This window comes from Balaenoptera ricei, chromosome 6 (assembly GCF_028023285.1).
Source record: "Balaenoptera ricei isolate mBalRic1 chromosome 6, mBalRic1.hap2, whole genome shotgun sequence".
Taxonomy (NCBI): Eukaryota; Metazoa; Chordata; class Mammalia; order Artiodactyla; family Balaenopteridae; genus Balaenoptera; species Balaenoptera ricei.
The window spans coordinates 18845118-18860516 of NC_082644.1; the positions used below are offsets into that span (position 1 = coordinate 18845118).

The window sequence follows — 15399 nt, forward strand, 5'->3', positions numbered from 1 at the left end:
TATGTTCTAACAAATGCGCATGATACAGTATTCAGACAAGTCATGTATTCATTTATAATAAATAGTTGCTGAACCCTTACTGTCCTCTAGGAGGTATATTGATAAGGAAAACAGATCTGGCCTCTGGCCTCTGGACTTTATAATGGGGTGGGTGGTGACTAAACAAGTCAGTGCTGTATGTAATTACAAAAGAGAATCAGTACTACAAAGAAAAATAAACAAGGATGTCAGTAAAAGAGAATAGAGGGCAGTCTACTTGTGCAGGTGGTCAGAAAAGGCTTCTCTGAGGAGGTGACATTTAAAAGCATATATTTGCCTGCTGGGTAGAGAATGACCTGGAGAAAGGTGGGAGTGAGCCAGGGGAGTAAGCTGCTTAGTTGACCAGATGGCTGAACTCTGCTCCTGCTGTTTCTTTCTTGGAGTCATTCATTCAGTAAATATTTCCTTAGCACCATGTGATGTCCCCTTCATGAAGTGTAAACATTCTTGTGTATGTAGACATAGGGTCTCCTCCAGAGGCTAATGCAGTACCTTGTGCTCAGTAGGGTCCATTTGATATCTGTTGAGCCAGGGAGTGGAAAGGCTCTTCTGGCTCTCTTTTTCATTCAGCAGTGCTGGGACAGTGATAGTTTCAATTATTTGAGAGAAGCCTGGAAGGGGAACGGCGCTCTAATTTATGATTTTCCTGAGGTTCCAAGGTAAGCCAAAAGCAAGTGTGGAGAAAGAGTACTTTCTGAGAGAATTCCTGAGAAGAAGTGGTCCTCTTTGGTTCTTCTGGTCCCACTGCTGCCAGACTTCCAAGGAAAGAGGCTTGCAAAATCCGGCTCCTTCCCCCTCTAATAGGAAGCTGCTGGGGTCTACCTGGTCTGAGGCTTCCTGGGAAGCAAGGTGGCCAGACCTTTCCATTCAGAATGGGGAAGGAAGGGACTCATACCCTCCTGGTTGAGGTTGTTGGAGCCGGGGCAGACTGCCTCCAAATATGCCACAATGGCACATTGATTATTTTGAATTAAAGTTCCTTAAGAAATGGCCAACGCAAGAGGGACACTCTGACCTTCCCCTCTGTCTCCCTGAAAACAGGAAATAAATCTCCCATGTGAAAGGTACCCTTTTTGTACCAGGAGGCAAAGAGAGATCCTTATCACCAGAGACAAGGAAATCAGGCTGAGAAGCCTGTATAAACAAACGCTGTTACTTTTTAAATTTACTACCCCAAGCCCAAATTCTGTTTAGATTTTTCACTAATTGAGCACCCAAAACCTAAGTTTGTATTGTCAATTCCTCACAAATGTATTTTTTCTTTGTCTAAAAAGTATAAAATCTGCCTGCTTTGGTCACCTCGTAGATCCCATTTCTATGAGGCCTACATGTGCATGAATTAAAATTTGTTTCTTTTTCTCCTGTTCATCTGTCTTGTGTTAATTTTGTTATTAGTCCACCCACAAGAACTCAAGAGGAGTAGAGGGGGAAATTTTCCCCTCTCCAACAAGGTGAGGACACTAGAGAGGGCACGGGGGGTGGGGGGTGGGGGGGGGGGGAGGGGGAAGGGGTCAGAAGCCAGGGTGTTGGATCTAGGTCTGTGTGTGGCTCTTGCAGAGCCTGCAGTAGCACCTCTGGCAAACCTGGGATTTTTCCCTAACTGGTTACTTCCTCTCGAAGAAAAACTTCTGCATTGAGGCTGTGAAGCAAACTTGGGGAAGCTGGCTACAAACCACAACTGGTCTTCTGTAGAGTCTTTAATGAACCACATCTCTCACCAGGCTCCAGTCCAGGCAGTAGAGATACAGCAGAAAATAGAAACAAAGGTGTGCCCTCCGGAAGTTCAGAAGAAGACACGATGTGACAGAGGGTGATAAGAGGCTTGGAGAATCCATCCTCACCCATTCCAGCCTCCTGTAGCCCAGAGTGGGGTAAATACCTGGAGAGGTGCCAGGCAGAGCTGACCCTGCCTTTTCCTGAGCATTCCTTACCTCTTCTTCTTTTTTGGCCCCACTGCTGGCCATCCAGGTAGGTTCTGGTCACCTCTGCCCTGAATGACAGTCCTAGACCTCATGCTTCTCCCTGTAGAATATGTGCATCAATGTGGCTCTAGTCAGAGATCTGGCCCCAGAGCCAGCGGAGAAGAGTGGCTTCTGTCCTAGTGAGGCCACCATCTTCTCAGGATTCACATATTAGGGCTGCCTAACCAGCATAGCCATAACCTATAGCCACAAGTGGGAGTAGGAGAACCAGCATAAGCCACAGTCATAATGAGGCCCATCATGTTAGACTTGTAAGCCCTGAGTGCTCCCAGTTCAATGACCTTTGTCTCCACTGCCCGGGGATAGCAGGCTGTAGCACCCAATTGGGAGTTGACCCAGGCAAACACTGGGGAGAGAGCATCCTTACTTACAAGGTGACTGGTGGCCTATAAGGCTCACTCACCTAGAGGTTAAGTTAATACAAAGAATCATCCCTATTGCGTGGGGTACATACTGAATACTTTTTGCTGTGTTGAATAACTGAATAATCCTGTAATAAATATAACTAATTTAAAAAGGCTCCTGAGGATCAGTTTCCTATGATCCATCAATGTCAGTGGGGTGAATATACCAAGTCACTGCGGGTTCATCTCTGGGGCAGAAATTCCCTTCTCCCCAAGTAGGATCCTTGGGACCCAGCAATAAAAGAGACATAGGCCTTGTATAAGTTGAAACTTTTAACACGCCTGTTTATATTTGTTTATATTTGCCAACAATATAGTTCCTGCAGGATGAAAAATACATGCAGGCCCTTCTGACCTAATCTCCAGAAGTCCAGTGTGGTTGAAAAACTGTAAAGAAATTAAGTTTCTGGAAATGCTTAGTTAGCAAGTTGGAAGAGAACAGAGGCTGCCTGGGAAGTTGAAGCAATTTGGCTTATTTAGCATTCCAGAAATTCACAAAATAACTTCGTATTCCACTTTTCTAACTTGTTATTTTGAAAAATTTCAGTTTTCCAGAAAAGTTGAAAAAATTGCAGAATTAAAACATATATACCCATCACTTAGATTTACCAATTGTTAACCTTCTGCTACGTTTGCTTTATCTGTATATAAAATACATGTGTTTCTGAGCTATTTGAAAGAACATTGTAGCCACCACAACTCTTAAAATAATTCATCACACAACTCCTAAGAACAAGGACGTTCTCAAACATAGCCATGATCACAATGAAACATTTAACAGACTAAATAATACTCTCTTTACTATATTTTCCATCAAGTTCTCCAATTATCTTCCAAATCTCTTTCATAGCTTCTTTCCTTCAACTTGGTGTAGGATCGATGGTCATGCAATGGATTTGGTTGTGGTCTCTTATGTTTGAACTTATTCCTAGCTTTTCTGTGTTTTTCTCGATGTTGATTTTTTGAGGTCTGGTGGAGCTGTTTTGCAAAATGTCTCTCACTCTGGATTTGTCTGATTTCTTCCCCTGTGACTAGCTTCATTTTAAACCTTTTTGGCAGATATACATGGGTGACGTAAAACCTCATTTTTGACATTCAGCATGCTAACAAGCAAGGCTTCTGAGGGCCGTTGAGATATTTTTAGCAGAAAGACTAGTAGTTGCCTTCTCTGGAGTGTGGCCCTTTCTGACATAGGGCTGGCTGACTTCCCTGGCCTGTGCATTCTTTTTTTTTTTTTAGAAAATATCTTTTTTTTTAATTAAAAAATTTTTAAAAAAATTTTTGGCTGCATCAGGTCTTCGTTGCTGCGCGGCTTTCTCTAGTTGCAGTGAGCAGGATCTGCTCTTCGTTGTGGTGCATGGGCTTCCCATTACGGTGGCTTCTCTTGTTGCAGAGCACTGGCTCTAGGCGTGTGGGCTTCAGTAGTTGTGGCTCGCGGGCTCTAGAGCGCAGGCTCATTCGTTGCGGCGCACGGGCTTTGTTGTTCCGCGGCATGTGGGATCTTCCCAGATCAGGGCTTGAACCCATGTCCCCTGCATTGGCAGGCGGATTCTTAACCACTGCGCCACCAGGGAAGCCCTGGCCTGTGCATTCTTGATAGCTCCCAGTGATCATCACTAGAGACCAACTTTAAAACAGGGGTTCTCCGGTGTTGGAGGGGGTAGGACAACATATTTGGCTTTGTCTGGAGACATTTTTGGTTTTCATGTTGGAGGAGGGAGTGTGCTGCACCTAGAGGGTAGAGGCCAGGGATGCTGCCAAACATCTCCCTTAAAAAAGAGTTACCTGACCCCAAATGTCAACAGTAGCGAGGTGGAGAAATCCAGGGGATGCCACTGAAATGTTCCAACTAGCTGACTCCTTGGCACCTGCCTCCTTCCATTTCTCCTTGTTTCTGAAATGCTCCACTACTGTCTGCATCATAAACATTAAACACAAAGGAAAGTAACAATTCCTCAACACTTCCTAACTGGTAAGTACGGCGACACACTTTTGTACATCTGTAACTGAATTGGCCCTCTACTTGGCCTGTGAACTTGTAGCTCTTGCCAAGTGTGTCATCTGAGATGAGCACTTTAATTGTTCCAACAGGCACGTATCAATCTTACTTGGAAGAAAAAGGTGCCAGTAAAATCCCAAAGAGCATTGCTAACTGACAATTGTCCTGCAGGTTAGAGTATACACAGTGCTTTCCAATAATACGCCTGTCATTTGACCTGACAACATTCGGGGAGGCGGTTTATTACGAAGTGACTGCGCTTTTGCACTCGAGGAACCACGTCCGCCCAGCGACTCGCTGGAGGACACGGGGCTGGTGGGGGGAGAGGGCTGGGCGGGAGCTGGGAGATGAGGACGTGGGGAGAGGAGAGTCCCACGCCAGGGCTTGGAGGGGGCAGAACTCCAGGCTGGGGTAGGGGTAGGGGTAGGGGTTCAGACCCGGGTTTCAGCCTTCAGGTACGGCACTCCGCAGGAGTCAAAACTGTTCTGGACGCTTCCTTCCTCTCCCCGTTCTCCTGCAAACAATTAACCTGACACTCAAAGGGCATCTTGGCTGAAACAGAACTCAAACAAGTTCACGAGTAACCGTGGAAATGCCTGGCTCCTGACTTCCGCGGAGAGCCGAGCGAGTTCTCCAGTTTGTGGTGGGGGCGGCGCACGGGGAGGGAGTGCAGGGTCAAGCGCTGCAGAGCTCACCCTCCCCCGCCAGGTAGGGCAGGTGAGTGGGCGAGGCCCGGGTCCGTGCCGCGGTGGCGCAGTGCGGCGGAGGTGTCCGCGCGGGAAGCCGGACGGCACTGGACGCTGTCTCTGCGGCCACGGCTCAGCCAGTGGATGGCCTTGTCACTGTATCCGGCTTTACCCAACGAGGCGGCGTGCGCGACGCAGGTCGACTTGCTGCTTAAATTCAAGGACAAGGAGGGACAGTCATTCGGTGAAAGCCCTCCCACCGCGCGAAAACGAAACTTCCAAGGATGCCAGACTTCCGGTGCGACCGCGCCGCCCCTCTCCCGGGGCTCCGGGCCCTGAACGCCGCCTTTTCCAGCGCGCAGCTGGGGCGCAGCCAGGCCCCGCCCCCAGGTGAGAGCCGCGCCCGGCTCCTCCCCGCAGCCAGGCCCCACCCGGCGCCAGGCCCTGCTCTGCTCTGTTCGGCGGCCAGCTGAGTGGTGCCAGGCCAAGGCCTGCTCTGCCACCAGGCCCCGCCCCACCTCCAGGCCCTCCCCCACTCAGTCCCGCCCCACCACCAGGTGAGCAGTCTCAAGCCAAGTCCGCCGGGCCCCGCCCTCCGCCCTCTAGGCCCCGCCCACCGACTGCAGCGCCTGCGTAGTACGGCCCGTCGGGCCGGGGCCGGGCGGTTCGGCCGGTGCAGTCGGCGGGCGCAGTGCGCGTGCGCCGTGCGGCCGGGGGCGGGCGGCGGCGGCCGCGGAGCGGGGGCGGGGCGGCGCCGTCTGGCTCGGTTGGGCCGGGGCGGGAGCGCGGCGCGGGACGGCAGGGCCTGCGGGCTGCCGACGGCGGCCTAGGTGGCCGGCAGGTGAGGTCCGTGCGCTGTGGGGAAGCAGGCGCCGCAACGGGGTCGCGGGCGGGGCGCGCTGAGGGACGGTGGCGCCCGGGGAGCAGCGGGCCGAGGCGCATTGTCCGGGCGGCGGGTGGTGCCTGCACAGCGCCCCCTGCCGGCCGGGCCGCGGGCGGGGGCCTCGGGCTCTGACCGCGCGCCTTTGTTCGCCGCCCCCGCCAACATGGCCGCCGCCCCCGGCCAGGCCGGTCGGCCCCGCGCGCTTTGTTCCGGAGGCCTCGGCACACAGTGGGCGGGGGGCGCGGGGCGGGGGTGGCGACGCGGCGGGCCCTGGCGGGGGGCGGGGCGGGGTGAGTGTTGCATAATCCGGGCTGGGCGGGGAAGAAGGAATGGGACCCTCGGGGCTTGAGGGGGAGGGGTTCGAGTCCCCTGGGGCGGGGGTGGGGACTGTATCCCCGGTTGGGTGGGAGGGGATGTAAAGGGGGGAGGGGAACGCGCCCTCGGGGCGTGGGGAGGGGCCGAGTTGGAGTGTGGGAAAGGAGGTGGGGGAGGGAATGGGGACTGCCCCCCGGAGCGAGAGGGGCTCTGGACCGAGACCTCAGAAAGAGGAGGGGGTTCTCCGGGTTCGGAACCCCCCTGAGGCCTGGTGCTGGTCTCCCACCCAGGGCTGTGTACCTACGACGGCGTAGCTTCCCTGGCGGTTGCCCTGGGTCCTGCAGCAGTAGGCTTCGTGGAGAAGGTGGTTTTTCGGGGCTCCCCGTAACACCCCCCGCCTCATTTCCACCGCCCCCTTCGTTGCCTGTCCGCGCGCCCTGGTCAGCTCTGCGCGGGACTGGCGGACGGCGGGGTTTCTGCACACGCACACTCACACACACACACACTTTTCTTTTTCATCACGAGTGACCTTGAACGCATTCCGCGAGCATTTGCTGAGATTAATTGCACGGCGTGGAAACTGCGCAGTGCCTTCGGTTTGGCTCTGTTCATCTTTCCAACTGCGGATGCGTCCTCGGCTTTACCGGACTCGATTTTAGTGATGGCCTCAGCAATAAATGCCACGAAATAGGCACCCCAAATCTGTTTACGCATTTGCTTTACGTTTATTTGCTATTTCTGATTTGTGGATTGGGATTCCTGGTTTTGGAGAGGGTTTTCCATGCATGTTGAAGTAGCAAATACGGATTTGCTGTACGTTAAAAAGCAACACCAAATACATTTAAGTGTTAACGGATTACATTGTATAACGTGACTTGTGCCAGAGACGACATACCTACCAAAATGCGAATTCCTATATAACTTCTGTTGGAATTTTCTGGAAGGGACTCTGCGGTCTGAAAGCATTCATGCAGAGTACAGTAATTGCTTTCTACACAGCTTTTGTTAGGAAGTGAAAACTAAACCTACACTTGAGGGTGTATACCTGGACAGATTGAGTTTGTGAACATTCTTAAAGGTTGTGAACGTTCAGAGGCTGTGAAATTTCAGATGGGGGTCAAGTGAAATGAGGAGGCTTCTCCCCCATCCCCCCAACTTTGGTTAATGTGCAAATACCAAAAAATTGTAGTAGGTACTGGTTTACAGAACCTTTATTATCAGACTTGATAATTAAATGTAAGAGTTACTAAATATGTTTGTCAAAATTATGGGTAGTAGATGTGTGTTTCTTGTGAGAAATAAAATTGAATTTCTTTATTTTGACTCTTTTGAGTAGCAAAATGGTTACTTTATTTTTTTAATATTTATTTGTTTATTTTGGCTGTGCCGGTTCTTAGTTGCCACACACAGGATCTTTACTTGTGGCATGCGGACTCTTGGTTCCGGCATGCGTGCAGGATCTAGTTCCGCACCCAGGGATCGAACCCGGGCCCCCTGCATTGGGAATGCGGAGTCTTACCCACTGGTCCACCAGAAGTCCCACAAAATGGTTACTTTAAAATGCCGTGAAATGGGTAAGGAAAAGAGGCCTTCAGTCATCTCTATGATTGACTTAGCGTTCTTTTTTTAAGATTTTCTGTGGGCCCCAGAATTTTGATAGTACTGTTTCTGACAGTACCTTTATTTGACCAATTCAGACCACAGTAACAATATTTACTTAGTTTTGGAATATATATCTGAAGCAGTGTCTAAGGTGGTATTCTTGGTGATACTAGTGCTAAGAAATGCTACAGGAAAAACAAAGGGGTTCTTGGTTACCTTAGTTTGGGAAACAATGCTTTGTCCTTTTCCTTCTCCCCAAGGGTCACAATTCACATTATCAGGTTAAGGGCTTTGAGAAATAGTACCAGCAATGTTTTCCGTATTTGGCCCCAGATCCCTTCTTGTTTTGTTTTTAGTGTAATAACTAGTAACACTCTTGAAATCTAGGTAATGGTGAAATGTTGGTCATTGGTGTCCTTACTGGTAATGGTACCACTCCCATAAATTGTGGACTGGGAGGTTGATGTAATTTGTGTGTGCCTGTGCATCCTGTGGGAAAGAGTACCTCGGATTTGGCTCTTATCACACTGACTGATAGTGTATAATTATGAGTTATTAATTTGAGGTCTTAACTAGAAGAAATTTAATTATGTAGTGTTCTCACTTCCCAATGACTTACCTGATTGCATACAGTTAAACTCCACTGGCTGCACTCCTTAATTGTTAGCATTTTTTCTGCCGGTATGTTAGAAACACATAAAAAGGATACCTGTTGTTCCTGAAGAATTACTGTGGATTATTTTAGAAATTAAAAATAATGCTGTTGGGTATTTCTTTTGAATTAGCTGTTAGCAGGATTCTAACTTGCTGAGAAAGAACAGTTAATATATATCATGTAAATACTTTCTTATATTTATTAGATGCTTAATTGTGTTTCCTCTTTTCCTTGAATGAAAAGAAGTTGGAAGCAGGGAATCAATTGTGAAAAAGATAAGAGCTCTGGAGTTGGACATGGAGATCGAATGGCATTCAGCTCAGAAGAGCCTGGGTTGAAATCCAACCACACTCCTTACTGGTCCAAAGCCACATACATGATTCATCACATAGCCTTTTTAAGCTTTCTATTCCTTAACTGTAAATTGGGATGAAACCTATCATATAAAGCTATTATGAGAGTTAAATGCAGTGGATTTGTAGAGTTCCCAGTACAGTTCCTGAAGTGCAGCAGCTGGTGCCAGTCATCGTTGATTTCCTTCTCCATCCTGCTTTTGAACTTTGCTATAGTTATTAGCATTTTTTTTTCAACAGCAGGTTGCTTAGTTGTGCTGGTCTTCAATTAAATTTTTTTTTATACATTTATTTATTTATTGGCTGCATTGGGTCTTCGTTGCTGCGTGTGGGCTTTCTTTAGTTGCGTCGAGCGGGGGCTACTCTTCGTTGCGGTGCGCGGGCTTTTCATTGCAGTGGCTTCTCTTGTTGCGGAGCACGGGCTCTAGGTGCGCAGGCTTCAGTAGTTGTGGCACGCGGGCTCAGTAGTTGTGGCACGCGGGCTCAGTGGTTGTGGCTCGCAGGCTCTAGAGCGCAGGTTCAGTAGATGTGGCACATGGGCTTAGTTGCTCCGCGACATGTGGGATCTTCCCAGACCAGGGCTCAAACCCGTGTCCCCTGCTTTGGCAGGCGGATTCTTAACCAGTGCGCCACCAGGCAAGTCCCAATTAAATTTTTAATTAAATCTACTGGGTGCTTATTATATGGCCTTAAAATTGCCATAAGTCGTGTATGGACATAATGCATAAAGATGTGCCCTCCGAGACCTTACAGCTGGGTAGGGAAGATACCCATACATATGATGAGGAAATTAGATGCTTTTGATATCTGGGAAGAGGGGATGTTCCAGCAGGGTTAAGAATATAGATTAGAAGAGGAAAAAAGTCTAGATGGAGGCACAACAGGAGCAGAGTCCTGAAGAGAGTGTTTGAGACCATTCTGGGTTTGAATTACAACCAAAAGTTTGCCCTGTATTATCGGTTACTCCTGTGTGACTGATTCCTAGGGTTCCTGGACATCATAAGTTCTCTGTGAGTATTGATCATACCACTGCTGACACCACTTATAGTTTGTCATGGCCAGTCTGTCTAGGGATGAATTTGGGGCCAGATTTTAAATAATTGTACATATCACATTAAGGTGGTTGGTGTTTATCCTAAAGGTGAGGGGAGCCATTGAAAGGCCTTAAACCGTATGAAAGGTGCATTGGAGGAATCTGTCAGTGTAGGAGCTCTAGTTTACAGAGTGTAGCCTGTTCAAGAAGGCAGATGAAGTCATATGAAGCAGGGGCAATTTGTCTGGAGTCCCTAGAATTTAAGTGTGTTGACATTTTTGGGGGTGGGGGGTGGGTGGTAGAGGGAGGAAGGATCCATTCATCATGGATATTGTTTTATCCAAATGTTGAGAGTAAATGAAGAGGTTAATAAAGCATTTTCATACCATTTTATATGTTTTTAGATTGTAGTAAGAAGGCATGACAACTTTTGAAACTTAGATTATATTTGTTTGTTTATATTTGTTGTTCAGCTTGCTTATAGTTATATCCTTATAACCTAGGTTTAATTTTTGGACCTGTCTGCAAATGATCCACGTATTTATCTATAGATGATCTATGTAGTTACAGACACGTATATATGACCTGTATATCTATCTGTATATTAACTAATCATGTATCTAAGTTAATATTCCTAGTGTGAGTTTTAGGTCCTGACAGAGGATAAGAATGTTCTTTTTCCTATGTACAGGGTTGATTTGTTGTTTCTTTTTGCTTTCTCTCTTTCAGGATCACTGTGGACCCAAGGAATTTTATGTATTTGGTGTGTTTTAATCAAGTAGTCATCATTCTTTTCCCTCAGCTTGTTCTAATTTGGGCATGGCTTGGTCCTTCCAAACTAGTTCTCTTCCCTTGGATGCGACCCCATTAATCTTTGAACTGTTTCTTGCTCATGTTACAAGATGTCTTAGACTCACTTTGTGCTTTTCCTGCCCAATATCTATCAGCCAGTTGTTTTAGCTCTTTTTATCAGGCAGTGGAATTTAGATAACAAAATCTGGTGCTGTGTGTCCTTACTGCTACTGAGATGCCCTTGCTTTCATTGGATAGGCTTGGGAAATAATAAATTTTGATTTTGTGTTGATATTTCCAATTCACATTTAACTTTATAGGGTTTTTACTTTTTTATCCTTTCTTCTCTAATGTTAAAAATTTGCATTCTTAGCAACAATAGTTACTTTCCTTTATCCTACAGTATAAATATAGTAGTTTGAAAACATTAGTAACAGTAGAGTGATTGTAGGTTTGTGTTTTATTCTCCTTGTTTTAAAAATGTATCCATGCAAGGATGTACAGTTGACATTCTGAATTATAAAATCATTTGAAAACATTTTCCCTCTGATTTTGTAACCAATTTGATCATTAGTTTGGTTTATTTGAATGAAATCTTTAACTTTTTAAGGATTTCTTTAATGTTTTAATGTATTTTTTCAGTGTGTAAAACATTTATATAGTTCCAGAATCAAAGCTGCATTACAAAGGTATGTTCACATTCTCCCTTTTCTTCCTATCCCTGCACTGTTCCTCTCCTGCCCCACTTTTATTAGTTCCTGGTTTATTTTTCCACTGTTTTATTTTTGCAAATATAAGCACAAGTATGTTTTGTATCTGCCTTTCTTAAAAATAAGTTTGTGTACACTGTTGTTTCTTCCTTTTTATTTAATATATTCTAGAGATCACTTCATATACACTCTTTTCCATTCTTTTGTGCTTGTAGTTCATTTCCTAATTATGAACACTTGGGTTGTTTATATTCCGTTGCTGTGAATAACCTTGTGGATATATTGTTTTGTATTTGTGCAGGTATAATTTCAAGATAGTGAGATTGTTGGGTAAAAGGTAAATATGTTTGTAATTTGTTAGTGTCAGAAATTACCTTTTAAAAAGGCAGATCTGATTATGTCACCTTTTACGTAAAACCCTCAGTGGCTTCCCGTTGCTTTAAGGACAGAACTTCAAAACGTGTCCTTAAGGATGTGCATATTTCTTATCCTTTGGGGCCTTGACCTCACCTGTACCACATCTCCCTTTGCTTTCCTTGCTCCAGCCATGCAGGTCCTTCTCACATCTCCCGTGCCCATCATCATCTCTGCCACCAGGGAGTGTGGCACTTGTTCTTTCCCTCTTCCTGAGATGCTTTTCTGTCCGTGTTTCAGTTATTTCTAATTTCATTTAGAGCTTGTCTCAGGCATCACTGTTTTATGAAATTCGTTTTGTGTGAGTTTGCACATTTTATAATAAAGGTAGACTAGGGAACTTCGATATATCCATCACTTGCTACAGTAACTAGCAGTTTTCTTGACTTTACTGAAGTCAAGTTCTTCTATTAGAGACATTGTTGTCCTTCCTGGTGCTTATCAAAATTACAGGGTTACATTTGTTCACATGACTTAATGGATTTTTGTTTTCTCAAAAAGGCTGAGCTTCATTAAAGCAGAGATTCTTCTTGTTTTTGTCCATAATTACTTTTCTTGTCCTTAGTTCAGTGCTTGGGTTGTGAGTGCTCAAATCCCCTGAGCAGTAGCTAGAATTGTCCAAGGGCAGGTTGAGGCTGTGTGGTTAAATGTGTGGTCTGCTGCACAGGGATCTGTCAGACAGTCTTATTCAGGGATCTCAGTTAACACAGTGTAGGAGCTGACGACGCAGCTCGTTGATAAGGCTGTTGTCTGTGTGCCTGATGCTGGAGTTTGCAGTCCATAGGACAGGCATTTGAGAAAGGAAGGTGGGTGTACAGTGGGGGAGAACCCAGACTGGAAGCCACAGCAAGGCAGACGGAAAGCTGTGTCAGTTCTGTTGCCTCTGACCTTGGCTGTGTGGGTATCCTGAAAGAGCTGGGCCCTTTGTCATGGAGGTAACCACACACACTTGGCCCAGGAGGCAGAGACTCTCAGGGAGCCTGGGGGAAGGTGGAGTAGTTGTTGCAGCCTCGCATCACTGAAGCAGGTGGGGAGTTCAGTGGGTGCAGGCTGCAGATGTCCTACCAGATGTGTGCCCCTTCACTTGCTCCCTCCGCCTGCTGCACAGTAGTCTCTCTTGTGGCCCGCCCAATCTAGAAACAAATGGGAGTGGAAATCTTGGGGCATGCGATTTAGCCTAGCCAAGTGAAAACGTTGCAAAGCAAAACGATGAGTTCAGGGTTTTAAATTACCAGGTCAGGTTCCACATAAGGGACCTGAAAGTTTCTACGACTGCCCTAAAACTGCAAATTGAATTCCCCGTTTGTAAGTGAAAACATTGGTTGGTAAGGAATGGGATCCTGAAAATTGGATTAGAGGCATATGGTCAGATTCTGATTTAGTTGGAGACCTTGAACACCTAAATTCTGCTGGGCTATCTTTCCCAGTAGAAGCAGCCTTTCCATTCCTTGCCTGAACTTCATCTCCCTTTGCCTGAAAAACCTGCGTTTGGCTTCCCCTAGGATCATCCCAGGAGGCCCCAAAGGGTGAGGTGCAAATTGTGACCCATGAAGAGGTAGGCCTACCCTCCAAAAGATTGTCTGGTTTGCCATGAGAGAAATAGGAACCTGGGGAATATTTATGGGAATGGATGTTAAGGGTGTGAGTTGAAGGTAAAGGGAATGTAAAGTTGGGTTAGGCCAAATTTATTGATGTGGACCCATAAGGAGAGATTCTGGATTCAGTGTTATAGCTTGAGGGCTTAGAAAGGGCTCTGCTTGGTTGATTGCCTGAAACAAACCAAAGGGTGGCCTGTACTAAGTGGAGTTGAGATGTCAGAACTACCTTGGTATACTGTAGAGGAAGGTATCCCAAGGCTTAGGGAGATTGGAGTGTTGGAGTGGATTTGTCATGAAAGACTTACCCTTCCTGGGAAGGTTCATGACTCAGGCCTTATCCCACAGCCATAAGACATCTGCAAGACATCTGAACGTTTGGTACGATAAGCCCCAGTACCCTTGAGAACTCTGGTCACTCTTCTCTGTAGATCAGAAATCACAGTGGGAACTGCTGACACTGAACTGGAATCTGTAAATGCTGTGGTGACAGTTGGATCCTGGGTTGTCAGGTCTGTTAAATGGTCTTTTTTATTTAGAATCAATCTCTGGGTTGTAACTACTGGTAATTTTTTGGTTACTCTGGTATTTTTGTGTAACCCTATGAAGTTTTTCCTTAAATTGACTCAGTAAAAGATAAAAGCAATTTTATGTACTTTCCGTTCATAATTACTCTTCACCACAAGTTTTAGTCCATAAAGTAGCGTTCATCTAAAATACATGAGCCTTTAAATATATAATTTATATGACTTGTGGGACTATAATTTGGTGCAATCTTTTTGGAAGGTGGCGTCATTGAAACAATATAAAATGCCTGTACTCTCTTTGGCCTAGCAATTCCACTGCTAGGAATTTATGGTATAGATGTATCTGCACAAATGTACAAACCTGTATGTGTAAGATTTTTCATTACAGCAGTGTTTGTGGTAGTGAAAAATTAGAAACATCTGTCTAATATTGAAGTTAACAGTAAAGTAAGTGATCTTTGTATCCATACACTGGAATGTTCTGTCACTATTAAAAATAAGAGGGAAATAAAAATAAGAGGAAAAAATTTCCTATATTGCATGGAAAATGTAATGTTTAGTAAGAGAAGCAAGTTGTAGAACTTAGTATGTGTGTGCATGTATGTGTTTTAAGATGTTTGTATATCTATTCTTACTATGCTTTAAGAATTTGCATATGTCATTAGATTCACAGCAATCTTTAAACAGTGGTTACCTCTGAGGGATGTGAGAATGATGAAGGAAGGGGGAGGAGGGCTCCACGTAAACAGTCCGGCTGCATACAGCTTCTTCTTTTTTTTTTAATTTATTTTTTTTGAATTTTTGAATTTTATTTTTTATACAGCAGGTTCTTATTAGTTATTTTATACATATTAGTGCATATGGGTAGCTTCTTAATCTGAGTTAATAGTAAGTAGCAAATTCCCCTTTGGTTTAAGGATAGTTGACTGTTCAGAGTCTTGCCTTTTTGATTTTTCTTTTTTTCTTTTCTTTTTTGGTGAAATGTTCTGAAAGTACAGAAGTAGTTACAGATCCATGGTTTGTGACATACCAACCGTGGAACTCTACTCATTTTGTCATTAATTTCATTCACTTGGTCATGTATAGTTGTAGTTTGTTTATTCATATAATGATTTATTCATGTATTATCCATGGTAGTAATTCATACTCCTGTTGATAAATATTGGGTTGTTCCCAGTTTGAGCCTGTTGAGGTCCCCCAAGGACAAGAAGACAAGTTGGGATTAGATTTTGCTGTATTGGGAGAAATACTTGTGAGAAAGCCAACAGCCCCTTGCAGGACTGATGGATGTAGAGGAGAAAGAGGTTGGAGGGAACGTTTGGTACGATAAGTCTTCGGACTTCAGTGCAGTTCTAAGAAAGTTTAAGCAAGGCCAGTGACATGTCCTCCAGCCAAAGTTGGGGTCAGAGG

The 15399-nt window shown here is 45.5% G+C and overlaps 1 protein-coding gene and 1 long non-coding RNA gene across 5 annotated transcripts in view; one reads left to right on the forward strand and one right to left on the reverse strand.

The window, feature by feature from the left end:
• Positions 1–2680: 2680 nt before the first annotated feature.
• LOC132368237 (uncharacterized) lies at positions 2681–6832 on the reverse strand. Its single transcript, XR_009503998.1, has 2 exons — positions 6609–6832; positions 2681–5317 (listed from the first exon to the last, which is right to left on the reverse strand). It is a non-coding gene; the product is annotated as an uncharacterized LOC132368237 (long non-coding RNA).
• The window catches only part of SPIN1 (spindlin 1), a 62274-nt gene continuing 52734 nt past the window's right edge, over positions 5860–15399 (forward strand). For 2 of the 4 annotated variants that reach the window (XM_059926983.1, XM_059926985.1), the window contains exon 1: positions 5860–5956. The gene's annotated coding sequence lies outside the window, so the exon portion shown is untranslated. The remainder of the gene's footprint in view (positions 5957–15399) is intronic. The other 2 variants (XM_059926981.1, XM_059926984.1) reach the window with 1 other exon arrangement.